The following is a 25739-nucleotide window of genomic DNA, read 5'->3' as shown; positions in this document are numbered from 1 at the left end:
CTATTTGTAAGACACTACACTGCATGTGGGGAATACAAAGACCAAACCAAAGACCGTGCCTACTTTCAGAAGTTTACATTCTATTGGAGAGATACAGTATGTATGGAGTTAAAATTAGGTAAAATTAATAGTAGGAAGGAAATCTGTTAGCAAGCAAGGGGATCAGGGAAGGCTTCCTGTAAGAGACAAGGCCTGAGTGGAACCTTGATGGAAGATAAGGATTCTAAGAAGCTAAAGTATGGATAGAGGGAAAGGGGAAGAGAATATACATTTATTTAAAGCCTGCTGTGTTAAGTAATTTACAAATAGCATCCCATCATATGCATTCCAGGCTTCGGGATGAGCTTAATAAAACTGCTCACAGATGGAATGTTAAAGTCCGCTTGTGTTTTAGGTCCAATTGAGGTCTTCTCCCTCTCATCATCCCCCTCTGCTACCAAGACTGACTTTGTTCTTGCTTTCCATCACCCAGTAAAATAATTACATTGGTTCTGCTTTCTGCTCACCTGCTTCTCTGTCTCAGATTTGGCATCTCTATTTCAACATAATTGCTGCCTGGAGATTTCAATTAGCTTTTAATTGAATTTTGTTCATTAATATAACCCCAAGACAATAAAACATATGTCATTTGATTACCCCAAAAATTCAAGTATGCATTACATTCATTTTAGATCAATATATATTTTGCCTAATGAGACATTTGTCACCCTGATAGAGAGAGATCACAGATGATCTTTTTCTGTGTGTTTGTTTCTTTCAGAATTCAGAGCAAGAACATTTCAAAGCAAGTTTGGGGAAAAATAAAACCAGACAGTCCTGACCCCTTTGCTTTTCATTTAATTGGTTTCTCTCTAAACAAATTTGTGCATCAGGATTCTCCAATAATAGAGATATCAAGTTACATGACTTATCCCCACCTTTCAGACAAAACATGAAACTCTACATTGGGCTTTTATTCCTAGCATCATCAATTTAGAGGGGAAATAGGAGCATACAATTATAGAAACATAGTTTTAAAGCTGAATAAGACTCTATAGACCATTGAATATGACTCCTTTGTTATAGAGATGAAAGCATCAAAGCTAAGACACTGAATGACTTACTTATCTATAGGCACAGGGCTAACAAGTATAAGAGGTGAGATTCTTTCTGACTCTTAAGTTCAATGGCCTTGGCAATCTTAGAGCTGGTTTATTCCAAGGATGGGGAGCCTGCAGCCTCAAGGCCCCATGTGGCCTTCTAGGACCTTGGGTTCAGCCTTTTGACTGAATCCAAGTTTTATAGAACAAATCTTTTTCTTATGAAGGGGACATGCTACATACATGCTTTTTATGAAGGGGACCACTACAGTGAGGGTACTGTAGTGTGAGGGGAACCTGTGTTCTCAAGGCTATGCCAGCAGAGAGAAGTTCTGAGAGGTCCTACTTTTCATACTGGAAAGACTTCATTCAAGGCCTAGGCAATAGGTTGAATCTCTTTTTCAAGGACCAGTCTACCTAATTACAGAATGCATCAAAAAACAGGAGGGACATTCGTCCACAGACTTCAAGTAAATAAAGAAAAAAATGTACAGTGGTCATGAACAATACATATCCTCTTCTGCTGGGATGGTAGAGTTATAGAAAGCAAGCAGTAGATGTGGAGAATCATAAATTCTAGGCCATCTATAAACTTTACTTTAGTTGTTGGTATCCTGAATGTGAGATTATTGTCTAATGACCAACATATGGAGATATTGTTAGGGGAATGAAATGATATCGAATTATATTGGTTGGTGGCACTGAGATTCTTTCTATACAACTGAAAATTACAACGTATTTAAATGAGCTATAAGAGTTGAAAAAAATAGGATAGGGATGAATAAAAGGACATCCACACTTTGAATGTTCTATCAGCATAAATCAAACATCCTCATGAGTACAAAAGAATCTAAAAAGCACCTAGTCAGCAAACATCTACTTCACAGGTAGAAAGTTATGGCCCCCAAAGGAAATGCAGGTTTAAAAAGTAAACTCATTTTTAAAAAGCTTATCAAGGAGAAGAGTGGGATATTTTGAGCAGTATCACTTCATAATACAGAGAGAACCAGCAGAGTGCAAACTAGCTTTTAAAAGCAATATACCACAGCAGAGCATACAATAGATCTCATTATACTTGCTTCTTGATTGTATATATATATATATATACACACACACACACACACACATATGTATGTGTGTATATGTGTGTGTCTGTAGAAAGATAGATAGATAGTATTTTTTAAACAGACCAGAAGCTTAAGACCTCCTTTCCAATAATGTGTCCCCTACCCATAGATCAAAACTCTAGAAGATTCCTTGAAAGATAAACTATCACAAGCAAGTCTGTACTATGGCCCACTGATAATGACTAGGCTTGGCATAAAAGACTGGCATGCATACTTGCCAAGGGGATTCACTACTGCCATGAAGGACATTCAGTTTAAAGTTCAACCTGAATAGGACTTCCCCATTTCTCAGGAAATATTTCAAATAATCCTGTTTGCAGATGACAGGATGATGTCTGCATTGATCATAGAATATGTGAGTGCCTCCAGAAAGAGATACATATCAATGCAAGAGTTTGACTTAACTATATAATGGAGGAAAATTAAGTCAATAAAGAAAGTCTTGTCTGTATTGTAAGGGATAGTTAGATGAAAAACCTATGGAGTTTGCCTGTCTCTCTCCACAACATGTACATATGTTTCCATTTAAAATATTCATTGACATTGGATTAGTTGAGATCAGAATTAATAAAGAGTAGGAGGAAGCACTGAATTGACTTTTGAGAAATCAGAAAGTCCCTTTATGATTCTACAAGTCTTCCTGAAATGGTGACCCATATTGTTAATGCCAGTATTTTTCTATTGCTATTCCTTCCTATATTGCAGTTATATGGAAATAAATCAAGGAAGAGTAATAAGATAATTGAACATAAATATAACTAAATAGTAGCAAAGTCTCTTGATGATTGAAAATGACCAGGGCAGGTTACAATAGAAAGGTGCATGGCGCATGTGATCAAGCAAAAACACAGAAAGAAGGATAAAGAAGCACCGAAGAGAAGCATGATGGGGAAGCGGAGCTGTAGATTGGAAAGAGCACTGATTCTAGAGCGAGGAAACTCGGATTCACACTCCCTCCCTCTACCTGTATAACCTTTAGTGTTTCCTTTGGCTCCTCGGGACTCAGTTTCCACATCTGTACCATGAGGGGGTTAGTTTAGATGGCCTCTGAAATCTCTTTCCATTTATAAATTCATTAGTCTATCACCTTCTGAATAAATTAGTTTAAAAAACGTACTAGGTACTCGCTAGATACAAAGCACTTTGGTATACAAATGGAAAAGTGAGACAGTCTTGGCTTTCAAGGAGGTCATAGTCTGATGGGGACGCCCGCCGTGTGGCTGCAAGTAAAATGGAAAGATCCCATGGTCCACAGGGTGTCGATGAGAATACATCATCTCTTTTTCTAATATCCAATCAACTTTAGTAGATGCTAAATAAATGATGGCTTCCTTCCTGCCCTTCCAGTGGGTGATAACTTGGGTGGCCACCACATGCTTCCAAAGTTATGATAATAGCTAATATTTAAAGTTTCTTTAACAAATCATTTTGCCTACATTATATAATTTGATCCTCTCAGCAACCCAGTGAGGGAAGTACAATAATTACCTCCATTTTATAGATGAGGAAACTGAGTCTTAAGTTTGTTAAGTTACTTGATTGGGACCAGAAGAAAATTAGGCCTCCGAGTCAGGCTTTGAACTTGAGCTCTCCCTGGCTCTAACGCCCCAAATCTAACTTTCTCGTGTGCTTATTAGGAATATTGCTACTAAAGGTATTAGCTGTCTCTTCTTATCCCTACGGCTCAGCAGTGGGGTGGTACACTCTTCACAAAGTAACAGACAGAACTCAAGGGCCCCAAAAAGAACATGAGATGAACAGAGAGCCTTGAGAACTGGGACCTTCAAGCCCAAGGGCTTGTCTATTTCTTTCCTTTCATATGGTGAAGGTTTAACTCTCACACATTGCTGGAGGTGATTTCCCAGTAATTTATTCTCCATAAAATAAAAATTTTCAAAAGAGCTTTGCAATAGGCTTTTTTTCAAACTGAGAATGAGTTACCAGTAGAGTACATAAAGGAGCAGCTCTCAAGGCAGGGATACCAAGGGTCTGTTTGCATTCGAAGTTACTGCATAGAACACATTTTTCACTAGAGGGAGCTCAGAAACCATACACTGACATAGTCAGTGGAGTTATGACTAGTTCAGGCACACATGATTTCATTTTGTAGTAGAAGCAGTGACATCTGCTTATATAAACTGAAATTATTTCAGGCATAGGTGAGTGGAAGGGGAAAGACAGACAGATGAATGAATGGACAGAAATATAGACCAAGAGAGCAGAGACACAAAGACATATAGAAACTGAGAGACAGAGACAGAGGGAGTCAGAGGCAGAAAGAGACAGACAGATTCAAAGATAAATACACAAAGAAAGAAAAAGCCAGAAATGCAAAGGAAAAGACACAGAGACAGCTAGAGATGGTCAGGCAGAGACATACAGAAACTGACCAAGAAAAACAGACTGAGAGACAGAGATAAGCACATTAATGACAGAGAAACAGTCAGAGATGAAAATTAAGAAACAGAAATATACAGAAACTGAGAAAATTGCCAGAGGTTGGAGATGACAGGAATATGATAAAAATATCATTAACTTTGCAATCAGAAGAACTGAGTCACAATTCCCACATTTATTATCTGAGAAACAGAGGGAATGTAAGGGTTATGGGATTTAAAGATCTTCCATGCCCCATTGGACTTGCTGACATAGCAGGAAGGGGCGGAGCAAGAGGAAGCGAAGCCAAGCTAGCGTACCTGCGGTGGCTGGCAGTGGTGGCCTCGGCGGCGGCAGCAGCAGAGGCAGCGGCAGCGCGAAGCCCTTTTTGAGTTAGGACTGCTAAGGACTTTCTGCTAAGGACTCCTGCTGAGGACTGCCAGGGGCCGGAGCTGCTGGGAGCGCGCTTCCAGGACGCTGGGTGGTTGCTGTGCGTGGGAAGAGGAGGACCTTTGCCTGAGGTAGCCCGTTCTGTTTTAAAGGCTTGAAAATGTGGGTGCTTTCTACTTTACCTGTGCCAATATCATAACTACTCTGATGGCTTTCACTTTCTGGTTTTGGGACTCAGTCTTTTGGTATCTTAATAAATTTTCTAGTTTATTTCCCCATATGGCAAGCATGATGTATTTTGTAATGGCTAATTATATCAGCATATTTGTAATCTCCATAGGCATTGTGAATATGGCATTGCTGATACAGGGAATCACACATTTGTGGGGTTGGAGCAGCAAGGAACTCCAGAGCCCATCTAGTCCAACTCTTTTACAGATTTGTAAACTGAGGTCTAAAGCAGTTGAGTGACTTTCCTAAAGCTATAGCAACTACTCTGTGTCACATTTTCTTCATCTGTAAAAATTTGTTTAACTTAGTTCAATCAATTCCCAAGTATTTGAGTTCCTTCTAATGAGGGTATTCCTGCCCTCTAGAACCTTACATTCTGTTTGCTGGGAAACAACATAGTTGATATGAAATATACCCATATAATATAAAAATAATGTGGGGAACAACAGAAATTGGGGAGATAAAGAAAATTCTTATGTTCTACTTGGTCCGAGGTTTGAAGAAAGGGTGGAGTTTCCAAGAGAGAATGTAAAAAAAAAAAAAAAAGAGGAGGGGCATCCCAGGCATATGGGCCAACTTCGGCAAAGTTTTGGTGGAAGGATATGGAGTATATGGAGAAGAAGAAATGTCTGGGAAGGGGGAAGGAAGGATAATAATAATGCTTGCATTTAGGGTTGTTATAAGGAAAGAACTTTATAAACCTTAAGGAGTTACATTAACATGGGTTGTCATGATGAAAAGAAAAATTGGATTAAAATCCTTTGAAAAGTATGAAAATTTTCTCTATTATAAGTTTCTGTCAGTCTCTCAAAGTCATTAGAGGCAACTGTTCTTTGATTAATTAATAATCAATGATCAGGTATTCATCGAGATCTTACTCTATGCTCAAGACTGTTCATCATAGCCCCTCGCTCAAGGAGGCCATAATCTATTTAAATAAGTAGTATCACACATTAGAATGGATAATGAATTTCAGCTTAGAAGAAGTGAGTTTGAATCTCAGGTCTGGCATTTCCAATTTACATAACTGCTTTGGAGGGTTAAAAAAATCTCTTCTAATGTCACTGCTTCCATCTTCTGGTATTTACTACGGCTTGCATCCCTTCTGATGAACCTGGTCATCTTTTTCAGTACTGTTTGTGACATCAATCTTATCTCTCTATCCTCATCTCACTAGCCCATGCAGCAGATAATCACAATACCCCTTTCCCTACTGGCACCTCCTGATTTTCTCTAAACTGTCATCCAATTCTTTTCTTCTCTCTGGAAACATCCATTAGCACCCCATCACTATTCTAAGGAGGAAGAATCATTGTCTCATACATTACTGAAGAAATCAAGGCCATTTAACTAAAAAGTTCCTCTTTCCCTTTTTACCTTATTGCATAACCCTTGGTATCACACCCCACCCCCATCATTTCTTCTTTTATTCCAGTCTCTGATGAAGAAGAGACCTTTCTCCAAATCCAGGCCAACATGTCATGAAGAAGCTTCAATCCTATTGTCTTCAACCTTCTCCAAAAATTTCCCTGATACAATCTCCAATCACTCTTTAATTATCCATTTCCACCAATTTCCTTCTCTGATACTTGCAAACATGTCTCATCTCATACTTAAAAAACCTTCTCTAGATACTACCATCTCCAATATCATCCTCCATCTCTCTCCCTTTCTCACCTGAACTCATTGAAGCCATTTACATTTAATGTCTCCTTTTCATTTTCTCTGTCTCTTGTTAATGGCAGGTAACATGAATTTTGGCTTAACTGAAACTGCTGTCTCCAGAGTAGCCAATGAGCTCTTAACAAAGCAGATGTACTTCCCCACTCTCTACTCATTCTTCCATCTACTTGATTACAGCATTGACCACACTTACCTCTTGGATACATCTTCATGCTACTGCTCTCTCTTGTTCGTCATTCTACTTGTCTGACCACTCCTCCTCAGTCTCTTTTCATGCCAAACCCACTAACTGTGGCTATCACCTGAAACTGTCCTGGATCTTCTCTTTTCCTTCTACATACTCTCTGAAGTGACTTCATCAATTCCTGTAACTTTAATGATAATCTCTATGCATGTGACTTCTAGAACTATATACCCAGCATTAGTTGCTCTCCTGAGGTTCAGTCTGGTATTATTGTGTATGAGACATTAACAACCAGATAGACTGAAAGCACCTCAAATACAAAATGTCCAAAACAGAACTCTGTAAGTAGATTCCTTTACTGAACTTCAATATTCCTATTGAGGTCACCACCATCATCCTAATTACCAGGCTTGAACCTTTGATTACTCTTGACTTCTCATTTGCAGTCATGTCTCATATCCAATATGTTGTCAAATCTCTATATTTCTATCTCTATAATATGTCTTATGAACAGTCTCTTCCATATACTTACATGGCCACTCCCTTAGTTCAGTTCCTTAGAGTCCCTTGCTTAATTATTGAAATAGTTGACCAATTGTGTGTTTTTCTTTCTGAGGTCTCTCTGTTCTCTACTCTTCCATAAATCCACCATAATGATTTTCTTAAATTGCAGGTTTGATCATGTTTTCCCCTGCTCAATAAGCACCACTCTGTCCCTATTGATTCTAAGATAATATATAAATCTCCTCACTTTTACATTAAAATTTTTTCACAGCCTGGCCTCTTCTGATCTTTCCAGTGTTTATACAATCTACACTCCTCCTTGAATTAAGTGATGAAACCATACCTGTCCACTCACTGTCCTGTACATTCCATCACTATGCCTTTGAACTAAATGAACATTATGCCTGTAGCACATTCCCTTTTCTCTCCTACCCCTTGCAATTTATTTCCTTTAAAAAATTAAACTCCCACCTTCTACATGAAATATTTTATAAGCCACTCAGTTACTAATCCACTCTATCCTAAAAAAAATCAATTGTCAATTCTGTATATATTTTGTGTGTGTGTGTGTGTATATATATTTATATACATATATATATATATATATATTCATAGTAGATCCTGCATAATATGCAAGCTCTATGAAGGAGGGTTTAATTAACTTTTGTCCTTGTGTCCCCATTCCTCAGCAGAGTGTCTGCCTCACAGTAGACATTTAACAAGTGTTTGTTCATTGCTTGATGGGATAATATGCTTCCCTTGCCCCTCAGCAGATTCCCTGTGTTGAGCATTGGATAGACATGGAAAAAAAAGTTAAAGCGAATAGACAGGATTTAATTTACATTAGTAGAAAGGGAATGTTTAAATCAGTGAAATTGCAGACCCCATTATGTATTTGATCTAAGGAAATTTTAGTTCTCTGACTACCACATGACCTTAACTCACACCATTTGTACTTGTATATTGATAGTTTTAACTCAAACTTTACATTTATCCCTTTTATTATGTTCTTTTCATTTGTACCTTTTAAATTTCTCTCACCATATATAGCTTTCCAATCTTCCACTAGCGTGGGGAACAACAGACCTTAGGCTCCCACATCCAGGTCATATCACCATGGTAACTATCTTCCAGGGCCAGCCTCCCTCCCTCCTACTATCCAAAAATTGAGAGCAGGATTCCCTGGGAGTTAGGTTGTCTACTCTCCCATAACTACATCCAAAGCTGAGTGTCTTCCATGCTTCCACACCCCTCTCTCCCCCTCCAGATTTAACAGAATTTTCCCAGGTGCAAGAATTCATCTAATACAGGGGTGATAAGGATAATCATGTGTTTAGATCACATCTTGTGACACGTGTTATGATTTCTTTTTAAAAAGGTGTAATAACCTCAATTATGATTCATTAAATCTTTGTCATGAGATTTCAAAAAAGATAGCATCTATATGTCTGCTGTGAGCTCTTTAGGGATGGTAGCCTTAAAGGCGATTTATTTTATGCATTTTTAAGGATTAAGGATTTCCACCTGCCATTGTATGAGAAGTGGCATGGTTGATTGGATAGTCAACTTGGAGTCAGAAGGATGTCCTTCTCCTGATACCCATTAACTGTGTGACCCTGGGAAAATCACTCACCTTCTCAGAACCCCAAAACAAGGCCTTAGGTGTATAAGCTACCAAGGAGTTACACATATGCGCCAAGAGAGGGAATTTCTACACCAAGATTGCCCTACAATGGTGAAATCATAGGTCTTGATGTCTCCAAAAGAAAACCCAAATGCATGAGCTGATGTTCCAGGTTAGAAAACTAGAAAAAAATCCATAAATCCAACAACTAAGTTCCAAACTTATTTAGCTTTCCCATCACATTCAAAATTTTAGCCTCTAAAAATCTCCTAAGACCTATTCAGTCTGAAATACCTTAGCTGAGGTGCTGAACTGGACCTGAGCCTCAAACTTTTTATTTATATATTTTGTTGTGACGGTTAAGCTTGGCTAGAATAAAATGCAGCTGCTATGGAATTATTATTTTCCAAATCTCAGTAGGCGACTGAAGCCCTGGAAATGTTGTGATATTTCCGAACTTCCTTAGTTTGAATGGTAATCAGCTCCTGAGCATAAGAAGATGATGGAGTTAAACAGTAGGATAACTGCCTTGGGGAATGATTTGGCAGCTTAAGACAGGAGAGGAGGCTATATATAGACCCTACTCCAGGATTCGTGAGTCATTACTTCTGATTTGTCTCAAAAGCATGGCAATGATTCTCCCATGAGCGAGGTACAATCAGTTCAATTTTAGACCAACGTAGGAGGCATTGGAATGAGGTGGAGTCAAGGGCTGAAGAGGTGAAACCTGCTGAGCAACAAAATGATGCTGTTGGCTGCTGCACATTGATCATTCCTGGGCCAGCAAAAAGGTAAAGCTAGGTTAGGGTCAAAGAGACAGAAAATGTATTTAACTATAGAGTGTAGGGGCCAGGGATGCAGAGAGGTAGGAGAGAGCATCAGATATAGCTTAAGCATTAGATAGATCCTCTGTGTATACAGGAGCTAGAGTCAGGGCCCAGATCTGCTGTTTATTATCTCTGTGAACTTGGCAAGGTTTTCCCTTCTTGGGACCTCAGTTTCTTCATTTGTAGAAACAGGACATTGAATAGTATAATGTTCATGTTTCCTTTCTGTTCTATGTAAGCACCTTGAAATTAGAGCTTTTTTGTTTGTAAACACAAGGCCTAGAACAGAGTAGGCATATAGATAACAACAACAACAACAACAATAATAATAATAATAATATTCCAGCATTTATGTAACACTTTAAGGTTTGCAAAGTGCATTTTACTCTCACAAGTTTGAGAGACTGGTATTATTATTGTCTGCATTTTACAGATAAAAGAACTGAGGTACAAAGTGGTTAAGAGACTTACCACAGTGACTCCCACAGCTTAGGAGTGTCTGAGGCTTGCTTTGAATCCTAAATCCAAGTCCCACTCTCTATCAATTGTTCCACCTAACTTACTAAACACATGTTTGTTCAATGCAATTTCGATTATAATCTATGAGTTCTATGATCTCAGACCTGCTTCATATCTATCCATGGCTACATGTATTTGTTTTTTAAATTCTGATAAATACATTTTTGTTTTAACATCATCTTCATTTCAAATTCAAATTTCAAATGCTTGTTAGCATTTGCCAAATGCCTACTATGTGTCAGGCACTGTGCTCAGTATCACGGACACAAAGAAAGGCATAAATGGCATCCTTACTGTCAAGGAGCTCCGAAGCTAGTGAGGGAGAGCACATTGAATAACTAGGCACATCTACTTCACATGCAGAGTAAAAGGAAGATAATTTCAGAGGGAAAGGCATTAGTAGCTAAGGGGCCTGAGGAAGGTTACCCATGGAAGGTTGAGTTTAAGTTGAGCCTTGAAGGAAGCGCGGGAGTCTAAGAATCAGAGGGGAAGAGGTGGAGTGTGTTAGGTTTGGGGAATGGCCAATGTGAAGACAAAGAGTTCAGAGGAAAAAATGGGCAAGGAACAATAAGCAGGCCAATACAGCTACATCCTGGAGTTCATGGAAGGGAATAAAGTGTTATCAATCAACCCATCTGGTCTTACGCTCTCAACCCCCATTTGAACCGTATATTGAGGCCCCAAAGGGTGCCTGACTACTTCTGCTAGAACAATCATGGAGGATCCCTGAGATCCTTAATATCCTAGGAATAAACATTTAATATTATATCTCACTGGTCTCCATCTGGTATGGCCCCCATGTTAATCAACCAGTTGACATCAATTAACTTTTTAAAAGGGATATCTATAGATAATGGATAGCAAAAACAAATAGACTTTTCCTCCAAATGAATGTAGGAGTAATGGACAATATCCTTAAATACACACCAAATCTGATCCCTGGAAAAAGTAGAAAAGAGGTTAAACTTATCAAAGGTAATCAGGCATATATGGCAGGTACCTCAAGACTCCTGGACCTAAGAGTCTTTTTTTTTCCTTCACAATTTTTCATTAAGTCCATTTTGGAAAGAAATAACATATTGAAAATTAGAAATTACTCTCTTGATTAGATGAGCTAACTACTGCCAGGATATGGTGGATAATCTACTGTGGGATGGCGTCAGGAAAATCTCTGTCACAGATTTTGACTCTAGTGGTTTCTGTTACCTACTTCAGTTTTTGAAATAATTATTTTTGTTTCTTCTGACTTTTTGGAATTTGAAAGGACATAACTTGATCAATTCCAAATTAAAACAAGTCAATCAGCATTTAATAAGCACCCACCTAGTTAGGCACTGTGCTAAACACTAAGGATACAAAGAAAGTTTTTAAAAATCATTGTTCTCAAGGAGCTCAAAATCTAAGTGGGTGATATCATGCAAATAACTATGTAAAATACAATAAAGACATTAGAGAAGGAAATCACAGGCAAGGAGGATCAAGAAAAGCTTTCCACAGAAGTTGGGATTTTAGTTGAGACCTGAAGGAAGCCAAGTCCTGGAAATGGAGAAGAAGTGATTTCAAGCATGTGGAACAACCAGTGAGAATTCATCGAGTCAAGATATGGAGTATCTATTAAAAGAAGAGCACAGAGGCCAGTTGGTGTCAATAAAGACAGATTATGTATAGGAGAATAATGTGTAAGAAAAAAGTCTAGATATTCATTTACCTGAGATCAAGAAGAACAAATATGTCATCAACAGGATCATTTGGCTTAGGCACTTGTGGTACGCAGGGGTGGGGAGTGATGTGGAACACCCCAATGCCCTTCCATCTGCCCCCTCACTCTTGCAATAGTCCTCCTGACCTAAAAACCAGAAAGGCTTAGAGTCCAGAGGAATGGCCAATGGTACCATGGTTCATCCACAGAGTTCTGCCTCAGCAGTTAATTCAAAAGACTGTTCTGTCACCATATGATATGGACCATTCAGCTATAAAAGGTAAGTAGCTGGTAGAGTGGATGAAAAAATGGGCATGGAGTGAGGAAGAACTGACTTCAAATCTGGCCTCTGATACTTACTAGCTATGTGACCCTGGGCAAGTAATTTGAATTCTCTTTGACTCAGTTTCCTTATCTGTAAAATGGGAATAGCAACCAAATCCATTTTTAGACACTATCCACTTACCAAGTTGCTTCTCTTTCTATATTTGTCTTTCTCTTTTGATGTCTTTTGGTGGCTGTTGTCAATAGAGTAGCTAGGTCAAAAGGTCTTCATTGTTTATTTAATCATTCATTGATTTATGTAAAATTTAATAAACATTACAGACATATTCAAGTCTTTCAAAAATATATTGGCTGAGAAAATGTAGTCATCTCGCACCATTAACTGAACCTACAGACATGTCCACAGACAAAAGACTTGTATTCTAACCATTCAGTACTCCATAAGTGATAGTCCAAATCTCTTCAGAATTCTCTTAAATAGTATTACTGCCTTTCCAAATTCCTTCTCAGGCCTTAAATAAGGACCACAGTAAGATTCTAGCTTTTCTAAGTGCTCCATAGGTGACTGTAGGTTTTTCTGGCAGCAAAGACCTCAGAGATTCAAGAGTGGATACTATGATACTTTCCACAATGAATCTCTGCAGGATAAGAGTTAAATTAAAATCTCAAAATGTCTCTCCAAAATTCCTCTCTTTGACAGTTATGTCACTTATTTTCCCAGGAAAGAAGTCTCTTAGACATTTCTCTTGGACTCATTCAGTCTCTCTTCACTCATGACAACTACATTATCTCAACCAAGAGTGTTTTCCCTCTTTCTTAAAAATAGCTTAACAATACCCAAGGTCTCTGTGAGAGAGACTACAGGTGGGGAAACAGACAGAGAGACAGAGACAGAAAACAGATAGAGAGATAAAGAGACAGAGAGAAAGACAGGGAGAGACAGAAAGAGACATAAATTAGTATGTTGGTAGAAACATAGATAAATGATAGATAATGTCTGTATATATACACATGTGTAATAATAATGATATCTTGTATTTTCTAGCTGGCACTTTAAGATTTGCAAAGCCCTATACATGCTATTTCATATGATCCTAACAACAATCCTCCAAGGTAGGTACTTTTATTACTTTATAGATGAGAAAACTGAGACAACAAAAAGTTTAGTGATTACTCAGAATCTCACAACCAGTGTCATCAATAGAATTTGAACTCAGGCCTTCCTGACCCAAAGTCCAGCACTATATCTCCTATTTCACCTAGCTTCCTTATGGACATATTGGTCTCTCCTAGAAGAATGAAAGTTCCTTGAGAAAAGGGATTGATTATTTTTTTTTTGTCTTTTTATCACTAGCACCCAGCATAGTGTCTGGAACATGGTACAAACTTTATATATGTTTGAGGACTGATTGATTGCTTGATTGATTAGAGAAATAGAAGGTAAAGAGTACTGAATAATACCTTTCTCCTATGTCAATTAAAAGGAAAGACTTTTTCCTTATTGTAAGGACTTCAATGTGAAAACAAAGGAAGAGAATCATCTAGGTCTATGTCAGGATGTTTATAGAATTCTTTCACACCAAGAAAAATAGGGAAAAAAAAGGACCAATAGATACTTGAAGCCAGGTAATTGAGAAGTAATTAGCCTAAGTGGGAGGGTTATGCTTATGGAAGAGGAAGCAGTTGTTTGTTGGTTGGTTGGTTGGCTTGTCTTTTAATGGAATGATACTGTGAATACACAGGTGATTTCAGGTGTGAGATAACTGGATGAGGGCAAGAGGAAGAAGGTACTACTCTTGGTAACTTGATCCAGGAGAATTTGGAGGCTGATATTTGTAGACCTAATAATAGAGAAAGTTTTTGCCTTTTTAAGACTTTTATTCAACTTATGAAAAGGTCTCATAAAATCCATCAAGTTAGAATGCAGCTTACCCACTTCTGGTGTTTCATGTGGGCACAAATGATGCTATTAAAAAAAATGGAAGAAAAAAACATCACTAAAAATTCTATATTCCTTCTGGGAAGAAAAGTGAAGATCTTGTTTACTCAGATAGTCTTCTGAGTATTGCCACTAAGAGAGTTCAGATGAGAAACACAGGTAGGGAAAATGAACAATTGTCAAGTAGATGGTGACTCAAAATGGAATGTTTCATTCCTGAGCCATAGCTTAAAACAGGAATAGAAGGCTTTTATGCTGGTCACTGTTTTTAGCATTAATTGAAAATTCATTCATCCCTTTCAGCTCATTGACTGCCTCTGTTACTCAGTAACATCTCCTCCTTTTTGGTCCATTCTATTCATATCTACCACCTAATCAACATCCTTGCAGCTATTGTTTACACACCTTTAAGTCACTCACCTTCCTTCCCCAATGAGTTTGGTAGCTGGCTCATAGCTCTTCTCTCCTCTGTATTTCCCATTTCTATACATTGGAATTTCAACAAACGTACTGAATCTCCCTTGAGCATCCTACTCACTAAATTCCTCAACCTACTCACATCCCATGACTCCTCCACCTCACCTCAGTTACACACAAAGATGGTCATACCTTTGATCTTGCCAATACCCACAAAGGTACCACCTTCATGCTCATGAATTCTCAGATTTATATGATAATAATATAATGGTTCTCTCTCTCCCTTTACCTTCCTTTACCAAATTCTACTATCTGACCACACCATGACCTCTAATCCTTCCACCTCTCAATTCTCTCCCACATCATCTACTCTACAATGAGCTAATATCTCATCTTTATCCATCATCTCCCCTTGATGAACCCATTCAACTCTATACTGTCCTCTTGTCTTGAGTTCCTGCCCCCTTACTATTATTTCTGATTTCACCCTGCCAAGACTCTCTCTTAGATCACATCCAACATTTCTGACATCTTCACTCCCATATATATGCTTGTAAACAAAGAGAAACTCACACAAAACTTCAGTGAGGCTCTCAATGCTATGAGGCAGTCTTTCTGTAATCCCCTATCCAACTCACTATCAATTCCACTCTCCATGAGGACTCTTTCAAATCTTTATTATCCTTCTTCAAGCCTCCCTGGCTCCTTTTTTCTTCACCCTTTCAGCTGAGAACCTTGCTGCATATTTTATAGAAACAATTGAGGTCATTTGCAGTGAGTTATCTTCTCTTTCTTATTGCATATCACACTTGGATGGCTTCTGCCACTATATCTTCCTTCAGTAATCTCACATGAACAGGTGGCCTAAGTCCTTACCAAAGCCCACTTCCTGCACTAGTTACATCATTTTATCATACCTCCTCCAACAAATCATTTCCTCTGTCATCTCAGTCTCTCATTAATCTTCAGTCTTTCTCTACTGGCCCCTTACCCATTGTCTATAAACATATCCATGTCTCACTCATCTTGAAAAAAAGAAAACACCTCATTTGAGCCATCCCTGCTAATTAATTTTTTATTCAATTCATGAAAAGACCTCATAAAATGCACCAAACTAGAATGCAGCTTACCCACTTCTAATGTTTCATGTGGGCATAAATGATGCTATTAGGAAAAAAATGAAAGAAAAAAAGCATCACTAAAAATTCTAGATTTCTTCTGGGAAAAAATGTCTGCAGTCTTTTGTGGTCAAACTTGCTGAAAAGGTCATATACAATATGTGTTCCCACTTTCTCTCTTCTCATTTCCTAAAATATTATATTCTGGCTTCAAACTTCATCATCACAGAAACTGTTTTCTCCCTAGGTACTAAAGATTTCTTAATTGCCAGGCCCAATTAGTCTTCCTCAATCATAATTCTTTCTGACCTCTCTGTAGCCTCTGACACTGTTGATCACCCTCTTTTCCCTTATATGCTCTCGTCTCCAGATTTGGGGGGCGGACACTACTCTTTCCTAGATTTCCTTTCTCAAACCCTTTCTTCTACCTCTTCCTCAATAGAGCTTCATCTAGGTCTGACAAGGTTCAATCTGGGGCCCTATTCATCTATACTACTTCACTTTATGATGTCATCAGCTCTCACATTTAATTACCATCTCTATGATGAGAGTTTTCAAGTCTACCTATATTTTCCCTGGCCATTCTGTTGACCTCCAATCTCACATCTCTAGCTGCCTTGCAGACAGCTCAACCAGCAGATATCCTAAACTCAGTATTCCCCAAACTGAACTCATTATCTTTCCCACAAACTCTCCCCTCTCCTAATTTCCCTATTACTGTTAAGGGTAATGGCATCCTCTCAGTCACCCAGATCCGCAACCTGGATGACATCTTCTACTCTAATATCTCTCACACAGTTCCATATCCAGCCTGTGTCCAAGACCTGTTGATTTCATTTTTCCACATTTCTTGAATATGTCTCCTTCTTGCCTTAGATGCTGCCACCACCATGGTTTAGGCCTCAATCATTTAGTTCTTGAACTATTGTTATATCCAATCAATGGGTTTGTCTGCCTCAAAGCTCCCCCCACTCCCAAGCAATCTACCATCTATTCCGCTGCCAAAAAGATTTTCTTAAAGTGCATGTCTGACCATGTCACCCATCCCCCCACTCAATAAAATCCAATGACTCAAAATTGCCTCTGAGATAAAATGCAAAATCAGCTGTTTGGTGTTTAAAGCCATTTATAACCCAGGTCCTCTTCACCTTTCCAGTCTTCTTGAACCTTCCTCCTTGCCATGTGCCTTTCAATCCATTGACCTTGGACTCTTAGATATTCCTTGACAAGACAGGCCAATGCTTGACTCCAGGTATTTTCTCTGGCTTTCCCCCATGCTTAGAATGCTTTCTCCCTTCTTCTCAACAGACACAGCTGAAGGGATCATATCTGATCATCAACTCTACGCCTGACTTCTGGAAACAGCACGCTTTTCTTTAGTCTTACCCTACTCAGCTGTCTGCTATTCTTTAAATGATAATTTGTGAGGTAAAAGTTTGTGAGGTGATGTTTTTTCTTTTTGGAAGGGGAAAGGCAGGGCAATTAGGGTTGACTGGCCCAAAGTCACAAGGGTAGCTTTTTTTTTGTGTTAAGTGTCTGAGGCGGTATTTGAACTCAGGTCCTTTTGACTCCAGTGCTCTATTCATTGAACCACCTAGTGACCCTTGAGAAATACCTTGAAGCCTAACCTACTTTCCTCAGGGTTCATTGTAAATTTTTTAAAATTACACAATAATAATAATAATAATAAATTATTATATAATGTAATCTATATAATGTAGCATATATATAAAATAATTTAAAGAATAACTATTTTAAAAGACTAATTTGAATATTGTTGATTGTTTTCCTTTTTTGTGGGGGGAGGCTGTAATCCTGTGAATTTAATCAAAAGGGCTTTAAATTGAAAACAAATAAGAATGGAGGAAAATGAAATATCCACATATAGGAATTAAAAGGAGAAAGTGAAGGTGTAAAGAAGTCAAGAAACCCAGAAATGCATAGGAAGAAAAATTAATGAAAGAGGCAAAAATCTGGTGGGAAGAATTTTGGTGAAGCTCAAAAAAGACAGGAACATAGTCTTGTAATCAGATTATACACAACACACTTCTTGCATTAAAACAAAGGAAAAAAAAGAGATGAAGAGCTTGGAGTAAGATATAAATGGCTTGGCACAGAAATGAGAAAGTACTAATGAGAAATTATCCTTTTCCTCCCCCTCTTCCTCCTCCTCCACCTTTTCCTCCTTCACCACCCTTCCTCCTCCTCCTCCTTCTCCTTCTTCTTTTTCTCCACCACATCTTCTTCCAACTCTTCTCTCTTCATTCTATCTCTGTCTCCATCTCTGTATCTCTTAAGCAAAATATCTAAAAATTTCTTGCTTTCCTCTGCCTTAATTATGAGTTAATCTTTAAAAAGATGCAGAAACCTGCTATGGAAGATGCTATTATAGATGTAATTCTCACCAACAAAAAGAAACTTCTGTCTGGGGTAGAAATGAAAAGAACCTTGTGTAAAGCTTCCATTTTATGGTAGAATTTTAGACAATGAAGAGAAAAGCAAAGTATTTCCTGATATACACCTTATATTTTAGGACATTAGATTTGAATAGATTCAAACAAAGGTTAGATGGCATCCCAGTGACTATAATTCTGTAGAGGAAGCCATGCCAGGATGGATGAGAAGCTCTAAAGATTAAATTTTGCAAATATAAAGATATTTTTAAATTAAGGATGAAGAAAAGGAAATTATGTAAAAATACACGTTCTTATCCACAAATCTCTCAAACCCTCTAATATGTGTATTTTAATGTTTAGGATATATAAGGAAAGTCAGATAAGAGGACAAAATACAAGGACAGGAATCACAGTATCACAATTGATAAACTTCAGAATAGGAAAAGTCTGGAAAGGAAGCATAAGAAGAAAGTTAGGCAAGGGAAAGTATTTTAGAGTGAAAGGATCATTCTAAGAAGGGGAAGAACTTTTGCTCTCAGTGAATGAGATGATAACAATAGTGAGAGTATGTGAATATTCAACTTTTATTTTGTTTCTCTTTCCTCCTTCCAAAAGATTGATCTTTAGGGTGGAAGGTAGAGAGTAGTAGTATCACAAAAGAGTAGATGTCTGAAGTAAGGAAGGAAGGAAGCATTCTGAACCCAAGTCTACACTGGTTTGAACTACATGTGTGAGCAGGGGAGCAAGGGGGAAGGATGGCAGCTGTAGGGAAAAGAAAAACTTGTAGAGGACATAGAAGGGCATTGCCTTGTCTTGGCTGACTTTTTTTTTAAGAAGCAATCTTTGGGAAAAGAGGAAGAAGGTCTGGATTCATGGATCTGGAACTCTGGGTATCACCAGATACACAACCCACTACATTAAAAGGATGGAGGGGGCAACTTTCAGCATACTACTAGGAAAGGTAAATAGAAAGGGAGCATTCTTAGGAAGATTAGAAGGAAGGACTCCATTCTGTGGGTGGTAGGTACACTGGGAAGAAGGAAGCAGAAAGCATGGCTTCCAGTGGCATCTGAGCCTATGGGCCATCCTTCTTATTGCAATTCCATAAGCTCAGTTATTCATCACCTTGTAATAGGAAGTATGCCCCTAGCATAGAGTCAAAAGGCATGGTTATGCCATTCACATGAACTTCCATTCTAAATATAATACCATACTCTAATTTTATCAAGTTTTTTGCTTAGCCTTAGGAAGTTGGATTTGATGTAAATCAATAAACCTTTGGATGGGTAGCTAAGTAGCACAGTGGGTTACAGTATTGGCGGAGTTAGGAGGACCAGAGGTCAATTCTTGCATGAGACACTTACTAGCTGCGTTACCCTGGGCAAGTCACATGAGCCTGTTTGCCTCGCTTTCTTTATCTGTAAAATGAGCTGGAGAAGGACATGGCAAATCATTCCAGGTTTTTGTTGTTATTGTTGTTGTTTTGCCAATAAAACCCCAAATAGAATCATGGAGAGTCAGACATGACTGACATGATTCAACAGTGACAAATAAATCCTTTAGAGCCTCTGAGATCATCTATCTATTTTAAAGATAACTAACTGAAGCTTTGAGAAAGGAAATGACTTTTCTATAATCACAAAGGTAACAAAAAGCAGAAAAATTTGGAATTCACACTTGTGTCTGCTGCTACCCAACTTAGACCCTCTTTCACTGTACCATACCACCTCGAAATCAAATCATTACATTGCAGGCTCACATGATTGGTTTGATTTTTCTATGACTTTAGTAAAAATGTATATAAATAAATAATGTGTATATACATGCATACATATATGTATATGATTTTTCTATTTCCTTTATCTAAGAATTAAAACATCAATAATATTAAAAATAAAATAATAAAATTCAACATAATCCATCCTCGCTCTCCATCTACAGAAGAAATTCTGAACTATTTCCATTATGGCTTGATTTTGACCTCCCAATGGAAAGACTTCCAGGAACAGTGAATTGACTGAAATAGAAATTTAGGTTGACCTCCTCATGGGAATGATCTACTACATGCATATATATTTTTTGCCTTTGCCTTCTTCCAATTGCATTTTCTCCCTTGAATCCATTTAGGAAAGGGTCTTCTTACATTGCCCAAAAGAACTCTAGATTCATGAGATGATAGAAAAATTGTTTCCTCTAAATCCAATTTAAGCCTCTGAAATCTTGTACATTAAAACCCATATGACTGAGGTGAAAAGTCAGGGCTATAAGATAACTGTGCCATATGGGAAGCTCAAAGACCATGGGAATACCTCCTGGTTGTGCTATTTTTGTCAGTGAAGTTCACAGGCCTTTAAAAAGGTCATACTAGTCATTTCTCAAGTCTATCATGAAGAGATTTAGAAGAATTTCATCCCTGTCATTTTAGTTCTAAATTTAAACACAGTAGATGCCAGTTATGTAGATCATAAATAAAAATAAATGTACATTAAACATTCCATGTTTACTGTTCTTTCTCCCTTGATATCCTCAAAGTCTTGATAAAGGAGACTGTCAAAGAGAGGTACTGCCAATACTGAGATCGAACTTCAAGGCTATGAACTTGCTTAAAATCAGATAACCTAACTTTGAGTCTTGCTTCTGCTACTTACCACTTCCTTTTTGTCCTCTTCTTTTACTATCTGTATGTCTCTGTCAGTCAGTTTATCTCTATCTCTCTCTGTCCCTGTCTCTGTCTCCCTATCTCTGTGTCTCTCTGTCTCTATCTACCCTTCTCATCAGCTCTAATGGATGCTCAACTCCTCTCCATGCAAGTTATCTTAAATTACATATTCAGGCCTCATTCCTCTCCTATAGGCTTATGTCTTCCACTCTGTTCTGGATATCTTCATCTGGTTGACCCTCAGGCATCTCAAACTCAATATTTCCAAAGCAGAATTCATTGTCTTCCCTACTAAACCCACCTCTCTTCAGTTCCATATTTCTTCTTAGGGCACCATTTTCCTTTGGGGCAACATATACCTAACACTGTTTAAGTCTTTTGTTCTTCTGAAAAGTGTTTTATTCCCAACTGATAAGTGGTCAAAAGACAGGAATAGGTAGTTTTCAGAGGAAGAAACACAAGCTATCAATTGTCATATAAAAATGTCCTAAAATTCAAGAAATAGAAAAGTGTTATGATTGCTTCTCCATCATGCCTACCTTCCTCAGGAAAGTCAATATTGGGAAATCTCATTATCATGCAAAATTGAATCTGTCTAATATTCACATCTCATTAATAAACGTTGCCCTTTGATCTCTGGTCTAGAGAGCACAGCCATGAGCTAAAAGTTCTCTATCTTAAGTGAGAGCTTAGCACAGTCATCTCCCCACTTACCAACAGTTGTGCTACATTAAACTCCTTTGAAGCTCTTCACCATCCCCCTGCCCAGCTACCTTCTTCTTCCTCTCTTGTCAGTTTCCTTTTGTACGTTGACATTCTCTATCAGATTGTAGTCTCTATGAGGACAAGCCTGTCTTTATTTTTATTTATATCTCCACTACCTGGTCACAGTGGCTGGTACATAGTATGTGCTTAATAAATATTTATTGTTTGACATGCAAATAAAAAACAATTCAGAGGTACCACATCACATCCATCTCATTAACTGAGATTAGGGGGGAAAGAGAAATAGCAGTGTGAAAGGGCTTGGTGAAAAAGAGGTATACATGCATTTGTGGTCACCCATAGAACAGAGCACAAGTCAAGACAGCAATGACTACACCTCTCCTTAGACCATGTCGCCGGGAAAGAAGTGGGTGTAATCCACTACGATGAACTAGAGGCCTTTCAAGCATTCCTCATGAAAGGACCAGAGCTGAATAGAAAATTTGACTTTCAAATACTGGACTCAAGCGATGTATAAAAAGGTAAACAGGAAAGGGAACTCACATGGGATTCAATAAGGTAAAATTTTACATTCTTACATGGGAAGATTACACTAGTAACTTCTAAGAATTGTATCATGATTAGGGAAATTAGAAGGAATATATCTAAACAGAGGACATGGTTGTGAATTAAATATAATGGGATTATATCCAAAAATATTAAATTAAGGAAAAAGAAAAAGGGATGCATTGGGAGAAAGCGGAAGGGAAGGTTAGAGTGCAGTAAATCATTTCACATAAAAGATATCCAAAAGAGAGCTTTGATAGTGAAAGGGAATATGGGGAAGAGGGGGCAAATAGGTAATGCTTGAACCTTACTCTTATTGGAATTATCTTAAATAGGGAATAACATACACACTCAGTTAGGTATAAAACTATATCTTACCTTTCAGGAAAATAGGAGAGGAAAATAAGAGAAAGGGGGGCATGGTTGATAGAAAGGAGGGGAGATTTTAGGAAAGCAGAAACAAAACAGTTTTTTGCCTTTTGGAGGGCAATTGGGGTTAAGTAACTTGCCCAAGGTTACACAGCTAGTTTTTTTGTGTGGGTATTAAGTGTCTGAGGCCAGAACCGAACTCAGGTCCTCCTGACTCTGGGCCGATGATTTACTCACTGCGTCACCTAGCCACCCCAAACAAAACACTTTTGAGTATAGACAGGATGAAAGGAAAGAAAAAGAAGGATAAATGGGGGCAGGGGCAGAATGGAGGAAAATATAGAGTAATAATAATTGTGAGTGTAATTGTGATTAACTAGTCCACAAAATGAAAGTAGATAGGAGAGAGAATTAAAAAACAAAATCCTACAAATGTTGTTTACAAGAAATCTGCTTAAAGCAGAGAGACTCACACAGAGAAAAGGTAAGGAGCTAGAGCAGAATTTTTATGCTTCAGCTTAAGTAAAAAAAAAACAAAGGGGTAGCAATAAAGATCTCAGACAAAGCAAGAGCAAAAAATAATAGATCTCAAAAAATGAGAAAAGCAAGAAAATTACATTTTGTTAAAAGGTTACATAGACAATGAAGTAATATCAATACTAAACATATATACACCAAATTGTGTAGCATCCAAATTCTTAAAGGATAAACAAATGAATTATAGTAGGAAAGAGTAAAACTATATTAATGGGGGGACATCAAATTTACCATCTCAAAACTAGGTAACTTAAACAAAAATAAATAAGAAAGATGTCAAGGAGATAAATAGAATTTGAGAAAACTTAGAATGATAGACCTCTGGAGAAAACTGAATGGGGATAAAAAGGAATGTCTTTTTTTAGTTGTACCTGGCACCTACACACATACACACACACACACACAAACACACTCACAAGCAAATTGATGATATACTAGGCCATAGAAACCTCACAATCAAATGCAGAAAGGCAGACATTTTAAATGAACCACTTTCAGATCATAATGCAACAAAATTATATTCAATAAAGGGTCATGGAAGCATAGATTAAAATTAATTGGAAACTAAACAATCTAATCTTAAAGAACAAGTTGGTCAAAGAACAAATTAGAGAGAAATAAACAATAATTTTATTAAATAGAATGACAATAATGATATAACATTTCAAAATTTGTTGAATGCAGACAAAGAAGCACTTAGGAGAAAATTTATATCTCTAATTTCTTATATCAAATAGGGAAAATAAGGAACAATGAAGTCAGCACAAAATTAAAAAAATGTTAATTAAAAATCCCCAATTAAATACCAAATTGGAAATCCTTTAAATCAAAGGATAGATTAACAAAATTGAAAACAAGAAAACTGTTGAACTAAGAAATAAAGCTAGAAAGTGGTTTTATTAAAAAAATAAAATAGATAAGCCACTGGCTAATTTGATTTTAAAAAGAAATATAAAACCCCATCAACAATGTTAAAACTGAAAAGGGTGGAGTTACCACCAAGGAAGGTAAAATTAAAGTAATTACCATGAGCTATTTTGCTCAACTATATGTCAATAAATCTAACAATCTAAGAGAAATTAATGAATATTTACAAAATTATAATTTGCTCAGATACACAGAAGAAGAAATACAATACTTAAATAATTATATCTTTAAAAAATAAATTAAGCAACCCATTAAAGTGCCTAACAAAAATCCCCTGGGATCAGGTGGATTTACAAGTGAATTCTACCAACATTAAGGAATAATTAATTTCAATAGTATGTAAACTCTATGGGAAAAATCAAATCAAAAAGGAGTCCTGCCAAATTTCTTTTTTATAATACAAATGTGCTTTTGATACTTAAACCAGGGAGAGCAAAAACAGAGAAAGAATACTATGTACCAATTTCCTTAATGAATACTGGTACAAAAATTTTAAATAAAATGCTAACAAGGAGATTGCACCAATATATCACAAAGATCATATAGTATGACCAGGTGGGAAATATACCAAGAATACAGGGCTGGTTCAATAAAGGAAAAACTATGAACATGATCAGCCATATCATTTCAGACAGAGAGAATTAGGGGATGTAAAATGGATAATTTTGCATATATTAAATTAAAATTCTTGTTTTTGTTTTTAAAGACAAAACCAATGCAACAAACTGTAAAAGGGAAGCTGAAAACTGGGGGTGGGGGTTCTTTGACTAAAACCTCTTTTATCAAATACATAAATACATATATACACACATATACACATGTAGATGTACAATTATGTGTATATGTATATAAATATCTATATCCAAAGATATATAGAGACAGAGATCTGACTCAAATCTGTAAGAATACAATTCATTCCCCAACTAATCAATAGTCAAAAGATATAAACAGTTTCCAGATAAACTCAAAGTCATCCATAGTCATATTAAAAAATGCTCTAAATCACTATTAATTATAGCAATGCAAAATAAAAAAAACTCTTAGGAGCCACCTCACACCTGTCAGATTGACCAATATGATAGAAAAGGAAAATTACAAAATGTTGGAGGAGGTTAGAGAAAATTGAGACACTAATGGATCACTAATAGATTTGTGAATTGATCCAACCATTCTGGAGAGCATTTTAGAACTATTTTCAAAAGGTAGACCTGCACCATATCTTTTGACCTGTAATAGCATTACTAGGTTTGTTTCCCAAACTTTTTTTTTCAAGAAGAAAGGTATCTATATGTACAAAACTATTTATACAAACTTTTAATTGAGGAGATGCCCATCATTTGGGAAATGGCTAAACAAGTTGTGATATATGAGTGTGATAGAACACGATTGTCCTATAATAAATAATGAGCAGGATGATTTAAGAAAAAAAAAATTTTACATGAATTGATGCAAAGTGAAGTGAGAAGAAGCAGGAGAACATTTCACATAGTAACAGCAATATTGTAGGATGATCACCTGTGAATGCCTGACCTATTCTCAGCAATAAAATTATCTAAGACAATTCCAAAGGATGGATG

This window comes from Petaurus breviceps, unplaced genomic scaffold (assembly GCF_028583685.1).
Source record: "Petaurus breviceps papuanus isolate PSGF00001 unplaced genomic scaffold, PetGlider_PUasm1.0 139, whole genome shotgun sequence".
NCBI lineage: Eukaryota > Metazoa > Chordata > Mammalia > Diprotodontia > Petauridae > Petaurus > Petaurus breviceps.
The sequence above is the reverse complement of the archived record's forward strand: the minus strand, read 5'-3'. Positions refer to the sequence as shown.